Source organism: Chiloscyllium plagiosum, unplaced genomic scaffold, assembly GCF_037043375.1.
Source record: "Chiloscyllium plagiosum isolate Xiang-an unplaced genomic scaffold, Cpla_swu_hap1 HiC_scaffold_46, whole genome shotgun sequence".
Classification (NCBI taxonomy): domain Eukaryota; kingdom Metazoa; phylum Chordata; class Chondrichthyes; order Orectolobiformes; family Hemiscylliidae; genus Chiloscyllium; species Chiloscyllium plagiosum.
In genome coordinates, this window is record NW_028270184.1 from 6478602 (window position 1) to 6494694 (window position 16093).

The window sequence follows — 16093 nt, forward strand, 5'->3', positions numbered from 1 at the left end:
ATTACAAGGATAAGAATCTGATTTGTGTCAGCTAATCTCAGGGCCCTGGAATATAGAAAAGATAGTGATTCAAGGCTCTTATTTCTAACTACTATGCTGTGACTGTGGAATCATATGTGTGTGGATATCTGACAAGGCATGACTGAGTTTGTAATTCTCTCCACAGTCGAATACCCTATGGTGACTTTATTAGACTGGCTCATCAATAAATAAGTAGTCATTTGGGTGGTGTACCTATGACTAAGATAATAAGAAATAGGAACAGGAGTAGGCCATTTGGCCCCTTGAGTCTGCTCTGCCATTCAAAAGCATTAAGGCTGATCCAACATTCCTCAAGGATAAATTACGTGGAAATAAAAGCAAAGTACTGCAGATGCTGTAAATCTGAAAAAAAACCATAGTGCTGGTGAAACACAGCAGGTTTGGAAGTATCTAGAGAGAGAGAGAAGCAGAGTTAACGTTTTGAGTCAGCTGTGACTTAACTGAACTGGGAAGTTTGTTCCTCTTCCACAGAGGTTACCAGGCCAGCTGAGGTTGTCTAGCACTTTCTGTAAATGACTGGTTTAAAACTAATGCTTTTTTTTTGGAAACTATAAGCAATGTTCGCACCAAAGGGGCTGTGTGCCACTATTGATTGATTTTGCACTATTAATTATATTAATTTCCCATACTGTTCTACTTGGGTCAACTTCGAGTCAAAAGATCTGCAGTAAGGAAAAAGGCCCTTTGGCCCGTCCCTTTCATGCTGGTGTCTTTTATTATAGATCAGTCTGTGGTCCAGGCACATCTTAAAGTTTAAACCGAAATTACCTCTTACACTGGCCAAAAACAATCACCTAATTATTCTAATCCCATATACTTAGCCCATAGCCACTTCTTATGCCTTGGCGTCACAATTGCACATCTAAGTACTTAAATGTTTTGAGGGTCTCTGCTTCTGTCAGCCTTGCAGGCATCAGACTAATATATGTCAAAACCGAAAAATCTGTGGATGCTGTAAATCAGAGACAAAAATAGAAATTGCTGGAAAAGCTTGGCGAGTTTGGCAGTATATGAGGGGAGTAATCAGAGTTAACGTTTCGTGTCGATTGACTCTTCCTCAGACCTAACCAGACATGACCTGCTTAAATTGCAGTCCCCTTAATAAAAACAACTTTTAAAAATGTAAATAAAAATGGATCTTGAACAGTCATAAGCATCACCAGTCTTTCACAATAAATCACCAATGTGACCTGTTGGGGCAAAGATATGCAATTTGAAAAAGATTAGATGTAAGGTGTATGGGTGCAGGTGTGTTTAAAGTAGTGTTTTGTTTTTGCCCTACTTTGAGTCAGCAAAGCACGATGCGGTGTTAGTAGAGGAACCGCTAACCAGCCATGTGCTGCTGTGCCTTGTCCCAGATTACTGCATTGTGTGTCTGTGTCTACCCCATTCTGTGTGTATTCCTCCGCCGTGAATGCAAAAGCATCCAATGCGATCAGATATCCAGCCATCTGCCGGGGAGAGAGAACCGCTTGCTTGAAACTAGTGAACCGTTAGCCAGAATTGCACAAGCCCTTATCGTTTTGACCAGAATATCTCATGCCGGATTATTTCATTGGCAGGGTTCAGGAGTCTGGATGCCGTAACTCGCAGCATCCGCTGCAACCTCTCTGATCAAGGGAGAAGAGAGAACCGAGAGAGATGTGTGGATTTAAAATCTAATCGCCTTCAGCTTTGTGTACAGGGAAGGCTGATTTCGCCAGATAAAGGTATGTGTGCAACCCCCGAGGACGTTGAGGGGGAAGGGATGGGTGCAAAATAAAAGGGGTGTACTTAAATTATTGCTAGATGCGGTCTCCATTCATCAAAATGTTGTTGCCGACTCCCCGACCCTGTGATGGGTTGGATGCCTAATGCTACAATCGGTTACCGGAGATTTCGAGCGTTCGGGAAAGAGATATTTCGACCATGCACTTAAGGTTCCTTCGTGTTCGGATTACCTTGCGTCTAAAAATTAGACCAAAGATATTGTTGCATTTTTGATCAGTAAAGATCAAATCTGGACGCTCGTCGGCATCCTGCCTTTTGAATAACGAAATGCCTAAATAATGCTGGTTTGTTGTCGCGGAAACGTTGCGATTTCTAACGATTTTCTTTTGGTTTCATTGCATAATGTTTTGGGGGGAGCAAGAGACATGTTGCAGACACGGGTTTTCCCCGTCGCTATGCGTTTGGAAAATATTGCAATAAAGAATGACTCCTCAGTCGAGTCACTCACCATACAGTTGGAACTGATGTGCTTTTTTAAAAGACAGGTCAGCTCCTGAGCATGTTCAAGAGATAAGGTGCTGTGCAATTGCGTATGTGATTTATCATTTTTTCAGTGTCAGATTAATTCCTTTAAAGTGCAATCAAATGTAGTCTCCACAAACAATAGGGGCTAGTCACGTCTCTGATCCATTTCTAGTTGATCTCCAATAGGATCCATTCCCTGGAAAGCTGACTGGATCTTGTTTCCTCCTGTGATTTTGTTGTTGTTGGTTGCTGAATATCAAGTTCTAGCCAAGATTGAGCGAATGCTACTTCCCAATTACCATGAAATAATTTTTATTCTCTGTGGCAGAGCAGCTACAGTGAGAAGCAGAGAATTACAGTATTTTGATTCTCTGGTTATAGTCGAAGGATTCCATCATTTTTGTATCCACCATCTTGCCATGCACAGATTCTGGTCCAGTGGGTGAAATCGTAGGTGGTGCCACTCTTCAGTGCAGCCTCTTCTTTCAGCGTACCCTTTTCCTTAGAAAAGTGCCCTTTGGCTAAAAGTGCTTAGAAAACTAACTTGGGTGATTCTTTCTACAAGGAGAAAGTGAGGTCTGCAGATGCTGGAGATCAAAGTTGAAACTTTATTGCTGGAACAGCACAGCAGGTCAGGCAGCATCCAGGGAACAGGAGATTCGACGTTTCGGGCACAGGCCCTTCTTCAGGAATTCTGAAGAAGGGCCTGTGCCCGAAACGTCGAATCTCCTGTTCCCTGGATGCTGCCTGACCTGCTGTGCTGTTCCAGCAATAAAGTTTCAACTCTGATTCTTTCTACAAACATATCTAATCATTCCATCATGAAAAGTTAACAAATCTGTGCACTTCGCTAAGCATAAGATTTTATTCAAGTTTGTCATTATATTTAATTAATTACCCAATTTAGAACATTAAATTTCTGCTCCTTCCACCGAAAATCTTATGCTTGCTATTTTTATGAGTTTTTATTAACTTTTTCTTCCTCAGTTGTCAGATGCCAGAGGTTGCAATTCCCTCAGAATAGGTGGGGAATCTACAATTCTCAGAAAAATTGAAAGAGTTCTCAAAGCACTTGCACAGTGAATGGAATATTTGCAGGTTGATTACTTTTGACTATTGAGGGAAGCCCTCATAAGAACTATTTTGCATCATTTTTATTTACAGTAACAGGAGTTCACTGCATAACAGGTCAAATTACAACCAGTATGGAATGCTAAGGTCACAAACAAAAGTGCCCAGAATGAATTCTGTGAACCCTGGCAATCTTGTCCATGAAACTCAGGGAACTTAGACCCTACTTTCTTATTTATTTCTTCTCGGATTGATCCTTGGAGATTATGAAGCACTGTTTTTGGGACTACTGCTTCATTCGGTGGGAAAATCTTAAGTCAGACCACTAGGATCTTATTATCAGCAACTTGTGATACTTGAAAATACTTGTGTCACAAACTAACTTAAATTTGGCTACTTTTAAAGAAATCTCACAGATAATCAAGTATTGGAACAATTACTTAACTTCATTGCATGTAGCATAAGAAAATAAGACCCCTTGATTAAGTACATTAAGCCTCACAACTCACCTGAGCTACTAAAAGCAAAAAAATGCTGGAGATCACAACAGGTCAGGCAGCATGAATAGAGAGAAAGCAAGTTAACATTTTGAGTCTAGATGACTCTTCATCAGAGCAAAGTGAAGTATGGAGGGGGCAGCAATTATGCAACTGTTGGGTGGCCTTGGATTGCTGTTTTTGATTCAGATTCAGCATCTGCAGTAATTTGCTCTTCACCTCAGCTATTACCTGATTCATAGTGGAATTTAGCTACGATTCTTATCAACAGTGTGTGTCTCTCGATGTCCAGTGTTTGATCCTTGTGCAGTATAGTTCTCTTGAGTTCTGCTGATGGAGAACCCTAAAGTTGAATTACAGGATTTTCTGCCTTGTGAAGTTTATGATGTGACGTTATTAATGATCCTTTAGATCCGTTCATCCCACGATTTTGACTGATTTCCATTTAGTTTGACCTGTTTTCAAATGTTTAATATCCTTGTCCCTTTTATGTCAGGAAACAGTTTATTCCAGAAAGAATTATTGCTAATTCATTCAATCCCTGAACAATTATTAAAGTTCTGAAGTTTACAGTATCACAGTGGGTGTGTGTGATGTCAGCATACATGTGACTCCAAGACTCAATGATACCCTCCAGTCTAAAGGCCTGGATGACTCTTGTCAATTTGTGTGCTAAGTTGTAATTTTAAATGTTTTACATGTTGTGTAGTTCTTCATCCTGCATGTCACCCTCATTTAGTTTCTTCACATTGTGGAGGCCAGAACAATTCAGCTGATGACAGTGTCCGCTGAGATTGTGGTGTCACCTCTTGCCCTTTTGGTAATGTGTTTGAGTTTCAAAAGACATGCCATTCCTTACATTTTTTTGTTATCTCTTAACTCAGCTGAAACTATCGACATTAGTTCTTTAGAGGGGAGAAAATATGGGAGCTCTTAATCAGAACTCACATCATGTGAGTTAATTGACGCTTTCTGGATTATATCAGTTGATTTTAATGCTCTGCACCCTGGCATTCTTATATCATTGGCAGACTGAGAAAAATCAAATGTAGTGGTGCTGATGCCAGTGGCTATACTGTAGATTCATTGTGAAAGGTTTCCATGTAGATGGCTCTAGAGCAATGCTGTCTTTTCCAAAATGTATCCCTAGGGCTGGAATCTGTCAGGGAAAACTCGAATACTCTTTAGGATTGGCTCATGCTAGAGATTGACAAAGCTTCATCACAACTTTGGCTTTTGTTTGAGTTTTGCCATTCTTTAGATCAATCCTTTGTTGCAGTAGTTGGTGGAAACTCTCCCTGCCGTCCCATGGGTTTTGACTAAATTTGACAGATTTCCTTTTAGTTAGACCTGTTTTCAAATGTTTAATGCATCTTTTACAGGATTGACTTTAGTCAGGTGTCAGTGTTGTTGGTCAAGAACAGATACTGGTTGTGTAATTATGAACCTAGTTATCAGCATTCTTTTGACAGCTATTTCTGTGTCTCTCTCTCTCTCTTTCTCTCACCCACACACACACAAACACACACACACAGCAGTATACTCTCAATTAGATGGTTAATGGCAACGGATTTCACTTTATTTCCATTGTGAGGTTGGTGGATTAATTTTCCCAGTACAGTGTACTGCGATATCAGAACTCATAAGATGTGATTTAGTGTTATTAATTTTGACAAGTGTGGAAGATGGACATTTAAATGAGTAGGAGGTTACAGGATAGGCATCCCACCACTTTCCTACTCTGTCCTGATTAAGTTTGAGGCAGGAATGCTGTTATACCTTGTGGCTGGGGTGCATCGCTGATTCTTGACCTCTCGTGGGTACATTGGCAGCAGCTACGACAACTCTCCTTGCTTCTGTTGGCAGCTGAAAGTTACTAATTGCCATGTAATAACTGCCATGCAGGTCTTACCCAACAGAGAGAGTTTGGTCTCTCACTGAGTCTCTAGTCTGAAGCGAAGAACACCATTGCTTGGAATAAATTCTGCCTATACTCTAGGAAGGCAAAGTGACCCATGAATAGTTGACAGAACTGAGACAGTCACACGTAAACAAAAACAGCATTATGATGCAGTTTATATTTGGAATAAACCTTTGCACCTTAGTGGTTTCATAAAAATGGTTTGTATTTATATGTCATATTTAATGTAGAAATGTGCCCCACTATGCATCATAAGTAACCAGACGAGAATGAAAGTTAAGATAAAGAAAGATATTAATAAAGGGTCCTAAAGCCTTGCCGAGGTTGTGAAGAGAGAATATTGAAGTGCAGAGATTTTGGGAGAGAATTCCAGAATGAGTATTAGAAAGCCTAAAGCAAGAGCATCAGTATTGATCAAGTAAGGATTTACTAAAAGAGAGAGGAACAGACAGTTTGGAGGTTGGAGAGGGTGAAGCAATATCAGGATGGAATTGAAACACAAGAATGGGAACCTGGGAACTTGGGGGTACTATAGTCAAGGGATAAATGGATAGGATAGTGTTTGAAGAGTTGAGCCTCCAGATGAAAGTGTAAATGGGGGGCATCAACAACAGGTTAGCTGAGGCTGGTGGCAATTTTGATGAAGCGTATGTGAAGTCAGGAGCTCAAAAGCCTGCACGACTAGGCTTATTTATGGCAACTCCCTATCATTTGTGCACCTCAACAGACTTCATGCTTGCAGTTTCTCTTGGCCTTTATTAATGCCTGTCTGTTGTTGGATATTTATAAAACTGAGATAGAGTGCTTTTCCCTCTATGTTTTACAGCACATTAGAGTCAAGAGTTCAGATGAGAGACAGTATCATCTCCATTTCTCATACAACGAATAAAAGGGCCTTATTTAAAGCGATCTAATTTTTTTTTCTTCATTTGGGAAGCTGCTTGATCTTCATTTGGGAACAGTTTAGAATGGTAAGATTGAATTTTACATGTGTATCTGTGATTCCCTGTGTCATTGCATTGTGCAAGAAATGGGTTGATGTGATGATACAAGTTTGTACTGTTGAACTAAGTGGATGTCTGAAGCAGCAGGACTTGTAGTTGCCCTTCAGTGCCTGAAGCTTGAGTTGTGTTGACAAGTTTAGTATTATTGCAATCAAAATTGGTTAGTTTTATGGGATTTAGCAAGTGACAATTGAAGCTTCTGTTCACAGCCACTCCTTCATTTGGTTGAATGAACTGTGATCCAAATTACTCCTTTTTCTAAACTTTGCGATTTCAAATTGGATTTGGATTAATAGGGATTTAAGAATTCAAATTTAAAAAATTGTAATTCCTGTTGATTTAATTCTGTAAAAGAATTAATCAAGAACTGTTTTGTTCTTCTCCTTGGACATACTGTGAACAGAAGTATGCCATTGAACATCTTCAGCCTATTTCATCATTCAGTTTATGAACGTACAAACAAGTCCTGGGAGTCTATTCCACCATTCAATAAGATCTGGACTGATCTGATTTAAACAATAACTCTACAATCTTGCATACGTACGGTAGTCTTTCATCCCCTTGGTAAGCAATAATCTCTACTTTCCAGTTTAAAAATATTCAAAAATTGGCTCTTGGCAAGATGGCGGCGATTCTATAGAACTGCTGTGGACAGCTCTTCCTAACAGTCAAGGCATACTGGTATTTTTTGCCATCCCTGGCTAACTTATGTGGTGGAATTATTAGTTTAAAACCTTACAGAACACATATTTATTAATATTTGGGAGTGGGAAGGATGCCAAAGGGAAAAGGAACAAGCAAACAGCAGCAGGGAGGACACTCCCCTGCAACACCTACGACACCAGAGACTGCAGCAGCAGCAGCCTCTCCTGACCCCCACCCCCCCTCCCCTGGACCTGACAGACTCACAGGAATTGGCTACGGCGCTGGAGAGACTTACCTTGAAAGTTGGGGCTGCGATTGAGGAGATCCGTGTGGAGATTCGTGCCCAGGTCCAACCTATTGCATCCATACTGCAGAAGCATGAGCAGGAGATCCAGGGCCTCGGGGAGAGGCTGGAGGAGGTGGAGGGTCGAACTAAGGCCTCGGAAGCTGCAATGGAGTCCTCATCCAATCGAATCCAGGTGCTGGAGCAAGAGGTGCGGGCCTTGCAAGATCATTTCGACGACCTCGAAAATCGATGTTGGAGGATGTCTCCGAATTGTTGGGCTCCCTGAATGTGAGGAAAGTGAGCAGCCAGTCAGCTTCTTTGAAAACTGGCTGCCGAAGGTTTGGGGCCTTCACATTGAGTCTGGCAAGCTACAGATTGAAAGAGTTTATCAGGTTACAATGCACAGGTCAGGGCTGGTGCAGCCCCCCCCCGCTCGGTCCTAGTGCACTTCCATTCATATAAGGACAAGCAAAAAGTCATAGAAGCTTCCAGATCTCTGGAAAAGATCCGCAGGCACTGCTGTGCTAGGGGTCAAAAATCATGCTTTTCCAGGATTTCTCTGCAGCTGTAATTCGAAAGAGGAAGTCCTTCGATGAAGTTAAAAAGAGGCTCAGGAACCTGGGCATCCAGTACTCCATGAGATACCCCGCAGTGCTCCATTTCAGCCACGAGGACTCAGTTTATAAATTTGACTCAGCGGATAAAGCTAAAAACTTTGTAGACACTTTAAAATAGACGGATTGGCCTGAAAAATATGGTTAATGTTTGTTCTGTTTTCTATCTTTCCTCATGTTTTCCCTTCCTTTCTTTTAAATTCCTTTCTTTCTCCCTAATAATTTCCTTTTTGGAAAGGGGGGAAAAGACCTTGGAATAAATTGTTCCTTTTTTTTAATAATTGGATTTTCTGATGGGAAATTTTGTGGATGTTCTTTGTTATCTCTCCTTTTTTTTGTTTCTTCTATTTCTCATTTAGTCACAAGTAGGGGTGACATGAAGCCAGGGATGGGTGGAGTGCTCATCCTGACTTGTTCTTTTTTCTGTTGATTTAAGGATCATCTTGTTTTTTTTCTGGCCTAAGGGCACAGTCTGAGTTTGAAGGAGCTGTGAAGGAGGGGATGGGTAGGGTGAGTGCCCTTTATGGGCAGGGGCAAGAGTCTTCCATTCAAGGTTTTATAGTTGTTTTTTTTTGTAGTTGTTTGGTAGTAATAGTTGTTCATAGTTATGATAGAGTAGTTTTTGTATATATAGTTCTTCGACTCTATGAGTCTTTATTTACTTATGCTCGGCGCTTTGTAAGCAGGGTTCAAGGGTGTCTGAAAGGGGATGTGGCTAAGTGTCTTATTAAATGATGCACCTGGAACATTAAGGGAAGTAATTCGCCTGTTAAAAGGAAAAAAGTGCTTTCTAGCCTTAAGAGGGAAAGGATTGATATTGCTTCGTTGCAGGAAACCCATCTTGATGATGGGGAACACCTGAAATTACAACAGGGGGTTATGACTGGGTATTCTTTTCATCCTTTACTACTAAAAGTAGGGGAGTGGCGGTACTTATCCAGAAAAATCTTCTGTTCACATTATTAGAGCAGGTGAAAGATGAGCAGGGATGGTTTGTGATATTTAAAGCCCTGATACATGGGGAGGAATATGACATTTTAAATGTCTACTGTCCTCCGGCGCATCCCCTCAAATTTTTGATTCGTACTTTCTCTAAGTTGAGTGCTTTTGGAACACGGCACATTATTGTAGGGGGGGATTTTAATTGTCTTTCGGATCGGACAGTGGACAGGATGCCTTGTGGGCCCCCAACTATTTCTTTGCAGGCCAAGCAGGTGGTTGACTTATGTGAGGAGTTGGGGATGGTGGATATTTGGAGATGTCTTCACCCTACTGGCAGGGACTTCACCTTTTTTTCAAACCCACATAAATGTCACATGAGGATTGACCTCTTTCTGGCTCCCTCGGCCCTTCTGAATTCGATTATGGGTTGTAAAATTGGGAATATAGCTATCTCTGATCATGCAGCAGTGTATTTGGAGGCTAAGACCAAGTGTGAGGGACTAAGTTTGCGGCACTGGCGTTTGGACTCTTTTCTCTTTAAGGATTCCAAATTTGTGGAATACTTTTTGAAGGAGTTTCAGGAATTCTTGACTGTCAACTCAGGCACGGCTAGTAGTCCATCTATGCTATGGGAGACTGCTAAGGCCTTTGCTAGGGGATTAGCTATTTCCTATTCGGCAAGCCGAAAATGACAGAAGGAGGAACAGCAGCGTCTACTTGAGATGCGGTTGAAAGCCGCTGAGGCAGCACATATTGTGCGGCCTTCGGTGACTAAGCTACAGCGGATCACGGCCCTCTGGGCTGCCTTGAATTCAATACTGACACAAAATGCAAAGAAAGAACTTGCTTTTGCTAGACAAAGGCTGTTTGAATATGTGGATAGGCCAGGAAAGTATTTAGCATACCTGACTAGGAAAAAGCGTGCTCCCCAATCCATTACTGCAATCAGAGGCAGCGCTGGGGTCCTTACGTACGATGCTAAAAAGATTAATGAGGCTTTTCAGAGCTTTTTACTCTGAATTTTATTGGTCTGAAGGTTGCGAGGACAGGAGGGCTAAAATGGCGACCCTTTTTTAAGAATCTGGACCTCCCGGGGTAACCGTGGAACAGGCCTCTCTTCTAAATGCCCCCTTGACAGTTCAGGAAATACAGGAGGCAGCTAGGCAACTTCAGAGTGGGAAAGCGCCTGGCCCTGATGATCTTTCGGGTGAGTTTTATAAGGAGTTTATAGGGATTCTGTCCGGGCCGATGTTGGAGATGTACAATCACTCCTATATGCATGAATGCCTACCACCATCTTTGAGACAAGCTAATATTTCCCAAATTCTTAAGAAGGGGGAGGTTCCTGAGCATTGTGCCTCATACAGGCCCATCTCTCTATTAAATTCAGATTTCAAGATTCTGTCCAAGATCCTGGCGCTGAGATTGGAAAGGGTTTTGCCCCATATTATTAAAGAGGACCAGACAGGTTTTATAAGGGGCTGTAGGTCCTCCAATAATATTAGAAGGTTGCTGAATATGGTCCAAGCTTGTCAGCAATGATCGCTTCAGAGTTTGGTGATTTCCTTAGATGCAGAGAAAGCATTTGACCGGGTGGAACGGCCATATCTTTTTTATGTCTTAGAACAGTTTGGGTTGGGTGGAGTCTTTGCAAGATGGGTAGAGGTTTTATTTCACCACCCTTTGGCCGCAGTCATCAACGGGGTGAAGTCTAGGAATTTTAGGATTGGTAGGGGTAGTCGGCAAGGCTGCCCCCTCTCACCGCTGTTGTTTACGTTGGTGATAGAGCCGCTAGCGGAAGCCATTTGTCAGAACGTCCACATAACCGCTCCGGAAGTGGGATTGAGGGCACACAAGATTGCACTGTATGTGTATGATGTCCTTCTGTTTTTATCAAACCCGATGACCTCTGTACCCCATTTGATACAATGTATCAATTCATTTGGGGCTATTTCAGGATATAAGATTAACTTTGCAAAATCGGAGGCTGTGCCTTTGGGGAACCTTAAGGATGTATCCCAAGTTGAAGGTGGCCCTAAGTTCCCTTTTATGTGGTCATGGGCAGCATTCTGATACCTAGACATTTTTATTACCCCCAAGTTTGATCTGTTATTTCAGATTAACTTTGCTCACTTGCTCGACAATATTAGACGAGATCTCCAGAGATGGGAGGCTCTTCCAGTTTTGTGGCTGGGCCGAATATCTCTCATTAAGATGAATGTTCTTCCTTGTTTGTTTTATTCCATGCATGTGCTCCCTATAATGTTTCCCAGGTCCACGCTGCGGAAACTTATGGGGTGGTTTGGTTCCTTTGTCTGGCATCGTGGATGGCCCCTCATCAAACTTACTAAATTGCAGTTACCTCACGGAGGGGGAGGAGTTGATTTTCCAGACATCAGGTGGTATCAATTGAGTTCCCCGTTGTCCTTTGTCTGTGATTGGGTAGGTAACGATCCAAATCAATATGGCTGGATATTGAGGCCTCCCAGGCAAAGTGCCCTCTTATTAACCTGTTGTTCATGGATAAGATGAGGACAGTTATGGACCATTGCCGGAACCACATTGTCATTAGTACAGTCAAGGTATGGAGGGTGATGCGTTAGAGTGAGGGTTGTTTATCTAAGACTTTGCCACTTACACCTATAGTTGGCATGCCAGGGTTCCGACCAGGGATGATGGACTCAGGGTTCAAACTATGGGCAGCAAGAGGAGTTTCTAGTTTGGGAGACTTGTTTGAGGGGGAGGTTATGATGTCTTTTGAGCAACTGAGCCACAACTACGGGTTGCCCAGCAGAGATCTTTTCCGTTTTTTTCAGGTTAGGGATTTCATCCAGAAGAAGACTAAGTTTCTCACTAAGCCCTATAAGCCTGATACAGAGAGGTTGTTGCTCCGTACCACAAGCACCCTTTTGGTTAGTGCCCTCTATCGCCTGCTGGGTGGCAGGGCCTGGCAGGATATTAACTGGTTATGTGAGATCTAGGAGTGGAGATCTCTTCTGAAACATGGGAGAACATATGTGAGAATACTCGAAAGATCTCAATCTGTAATAGGACATGCGCTACGCAGTTAAAAGTTCTGCAGAGGGCTCATCTGGCACCAGACCGTCTGGCGAAGTTTAAAAAAGGGGCACCTTCAGTGTGCCCCAAATGTAAAATAAGTGTAGGTACTCTTACCCATTGCTTCTGGACATGCCATAGGCTCCGTGTTTATTGGAGCCCTGTGATGGGAGAGATAGGGAGGGTATTGAGGACTGAAGTCAAAGTAGACCCGATATCTCTCCTCCTAGGTCTACCGAATTTACCATCTTTAGATGGGCATGGGAAGAAACTGTTTAATATTCTTGCATACTGTGCACGGAAGAATATTCTGATGAGTTGGATGTCTGAGAACCCGCCGGGCTTGCTGGGATGGCAGAAATTAATTATGGAGCACATTCCCTTGGACTTTTTTACAAACATGGTGCACCACACAACAGACAATTTTTATAAGACATGGCAGCCCTACTTGAGTTATTTGGATATAGACTTGTCAGTTATCTTAACTAGGGTGTTTGTTTAACCAGGATGATTAGATTTGTCAAGCCTTGGAGGGAGTCCCCGAGTTAATATGGGTATATATACAATGCTCCCATTCCTTTGTTTGGGAGCTTTGCGCTGAGCATTGTTGGTCTGTATTTTGTGGGTTTATTTTGTTTTTTTTTGCTTTTCTTTCTTTTTTTCGTGTTGCTTTGCACAGTGTTAGGGTTTGCTTTGTATTATAAGGTAAGTTAGTAGTTAGTAGATAGTAGTTGTAATTTGTGTTTTTTTTCTTTTTATTATACTATTTGTTATTGATTTTTTTTCAATAAGTTTATATGTAAAGTTAAAAAAATTTGCTAATAAATATATTTACAAAAAAAAATCAAAAATTCAGCATTCTCTGTCTTTTGAGGAAGGGAATTCTAAAGACTCTTGTCTCTGTCTTAAATGGATGATCCCTTATTTTTAAACTATGGCCCCTTTTTCTAGATTCTCCCACAAGGGGAAACATCCTTTCAGTAACCACACAGTTCAGTCCTCTCAGAATTTTATATGTTTCAATTAAGTCACCTCTGAGGTTAAACTCTCGATACAGACCTACCCTACCTAGCCTTTCCTCATAAGGCAATTCTCTTATTTCAGTTATTAGTCTAGTCTGAACTATTTCCATTGTATTAATATCCTTCTGTAAGTGTGGTGACTAGTTCTGTACTTAGTCCTCCACATGTGGTCTCACCAGTACCATGTATGACTGAAGCATAACCTCTCTATTCTTGCATTCAATACCCCTCACAACAAAACATTACACTTTATTAGCTTTCCTGATTACTTGCTGAACCTACATAGTAACCTTCTTTGATTCATAGATTAGGACCCCAAGATCTGTCTGCATCTCAGAGCTCTTCAATGTCTTGTAATACAGATTATGTGCTTCTTTTGTATTCTTTCTTCCAAAATGTACAGTTTCACACTTTCCAACATTATACTTCAATTGCTAGATCTTTGCCCATTCATATAACCTTACACCTTCTTCACAGCTAACTTTCCTGCAGACCTTTATGTCTTAACAAATTTAGCTAACATATCTTTGGTCCCTTCATTCCAAGAATGTATATAGATTGCACCGATCACCCAGCACAGATCCCTGTGGCACACCACTTTTGACATCCTGCCAATCTGAAAAAGACTAGTTTACTCCCACTGTTTGTTTCCAGTTAGACAACCAATCATCTATCTGGACCAATATGTTACCCCAACATAATGAGCTTTTATTTTTCACAATAGTCTTTGATGTGACACCATATCAAATGCCTCCAAAACATCCACTTGTTCCCCTTTATCGTCTTCAAAGAACTCTAACAAATTAGTTAAAACATGATTTTTCTTTAACTAAACCGTGTTATTTTTGCCTGAATATCTTGAACTTTTCAGGTGTCCAGTTATAACATCTTTAATAATAGCTTCTATCATTTCCTGCTAACAGATGTTATCATAAGAACATAAGAAGTAGGAGCAGGAATAGGTCATCTAGCTCTTTGAGCCCACTCTGCCATTCAATAAGATCCTGGCTGATCTTTTTGTGGCCTCAGCTCCACTTATCCATCCTTATCTGTGTATGTGGTGATGCTGCTGTCAAAATGGCCTGACTCATCATCAACAAATAATCCAATATTATGGTCAAGTTAAAATGGTATCTTGGAAGGGAAATGAGATGGTGTTCCTGTGATCTTATGGTCTTGTCTTCCTTGCCAGTAAAGGTTACAGACCTGAATACTGCTATTGAAGTAAGTTTGGTAAATTGAAGCCATGCTCCCTGTAGATTTATGTACACCGCTTTCAGTTTGTTGGTGGTGGAGGGTTGGATATTTAGTTCATTAGCAGTGTTGCTGATCAAGTGAACTACTTTCTGGTGCATGTTGTCAACCTTTGAGTGTTGTTGTAGCTGGATCCATTCAAAAAATACTGAATATTGACAGTTGATCCAACAGTATTATGTTTCTGTTTCTGATGGCCTCTGAAATCACTTGGATTTCCAGAATGTTGTTTTCTTTTTAATAAGTAACAGGCCTGCTATCTTTTTATAATGATAATTGACCCCTTTTTGTGTTTAGCTCAAATTTTCTACATTTGCTGTTTTGCTTGTTGTTTTTGCTGTCAACAGTTTGAGTGAGATTGATGATAAAAAGTGAAGTTATTAACTCATTAGTCAACAAGTTTGTGGTTGCATTTTTCAGTGAACCAACAAGTCAAGTATCTGCTCTTCCTGGAGAATGATGACGTTGATAATGTAGGGAAGAAAACTGATACCTGTGTTGATGACTTTTTAATCACAATTGTGTACCATATCGCACCTATCAAGTTTTTCAGGCTTATGGGGCTGTTTCCCTGATGTCATTGATCTTTCTGTTATTCACTGTTAAATATGGAACATAAATGTTTTTGAACAGAATCCAAGCCCACAATTTTAGTGGGATCTTTATTTTAGTTAGCTACATTCTATAAAGCCCGCACTCCATTGATCATCAGCTCCCCACTCCATTATGGACTACTTCAATGATTGCTTATGTTCTGGTCAGTCATCTCCTTTTCTGGGACTATTCTTTGCCTGGATTCTGGAAACTTCATTCCAGCATAACTCAGCTTTTCACTTACAGTTAGCTTTCACTTAGCTAGTATTACCTCTTAATTTGTCCCTGACCTCTAAGCCCCTGCTCTGTTGCCTGAAGTGACTCCTGGAACTCCTTGAGTCCTGATGGCACAAAGATATCCACCTATTCTTAGGACCTTTTCCTGAGTTCCAAGACATAAAATCATTTACCTTCTTAGCAGTCCAGTTGAATAGCAGCACTGCATAAAGTGAGCCAGCTTCTGTCTATCTCTTTCTGACATACAAGCTTTCCATGTTCCCCTCCTCCAGCTGCCTATTCCTTTTGAATTAATTCTTCAGTGACCCATGAAATGCTTTGAATGACCAAACAAAACCTTGCAACAAGCCACACCCTTGATCCTAAACAGGTTTGAATATAGTTACCTACCAACCATTGGAACACTCGGTTCTCGAAATGTTACAATTCACAGATTGCTAGCTCCTATTCAGATTGAATTGGTAGATCAATATAGAAATTAATCACATTAAAACACTGTGTGAAATCCCTCTCTCTGCTACTAAGGAAAATATAGCGAAGGATTTGGTGCAAGCATTTTAAACATTTCTATGAGAAAAGCACCAAACAAGTCTACTTTCAGATCCATAGAGATGCTTATTTTTCAAGAATTATCCAATTAAAAAGTCTGTGGTCGAATAATTTAATAAAATC

The 16093-nt window shown here is 41.0% G+C and overlaps 1 protein-coding gene across 3 annotated transcripts in view; it reads left to right on the forward strand.

Annotated features, from left to right (window-relative positions):
• Positions 1-1489: 1489 nt before the first annotated feature.
• LOC122543854 (spectrin beta chain, non-erythrocytic 1-like) overlaps positions 1490-16093 on the forward strand; it is a 300189-nt gene continuing 285585 nt past the window's right edge. For 2 of the 3 annotated variants that reach the window (XM_043682689.2, XM_087983761.1), the window contains exon 1: positions 1490-1751. The gene's annotated coding sequence lies outside the window, so the exon portion shown is untranslated. The remainder of the gene's footprint in view (positions 1752-16093) is intronic. The other variant, XM_043682692.2, reaches the window with a different exon arrangement.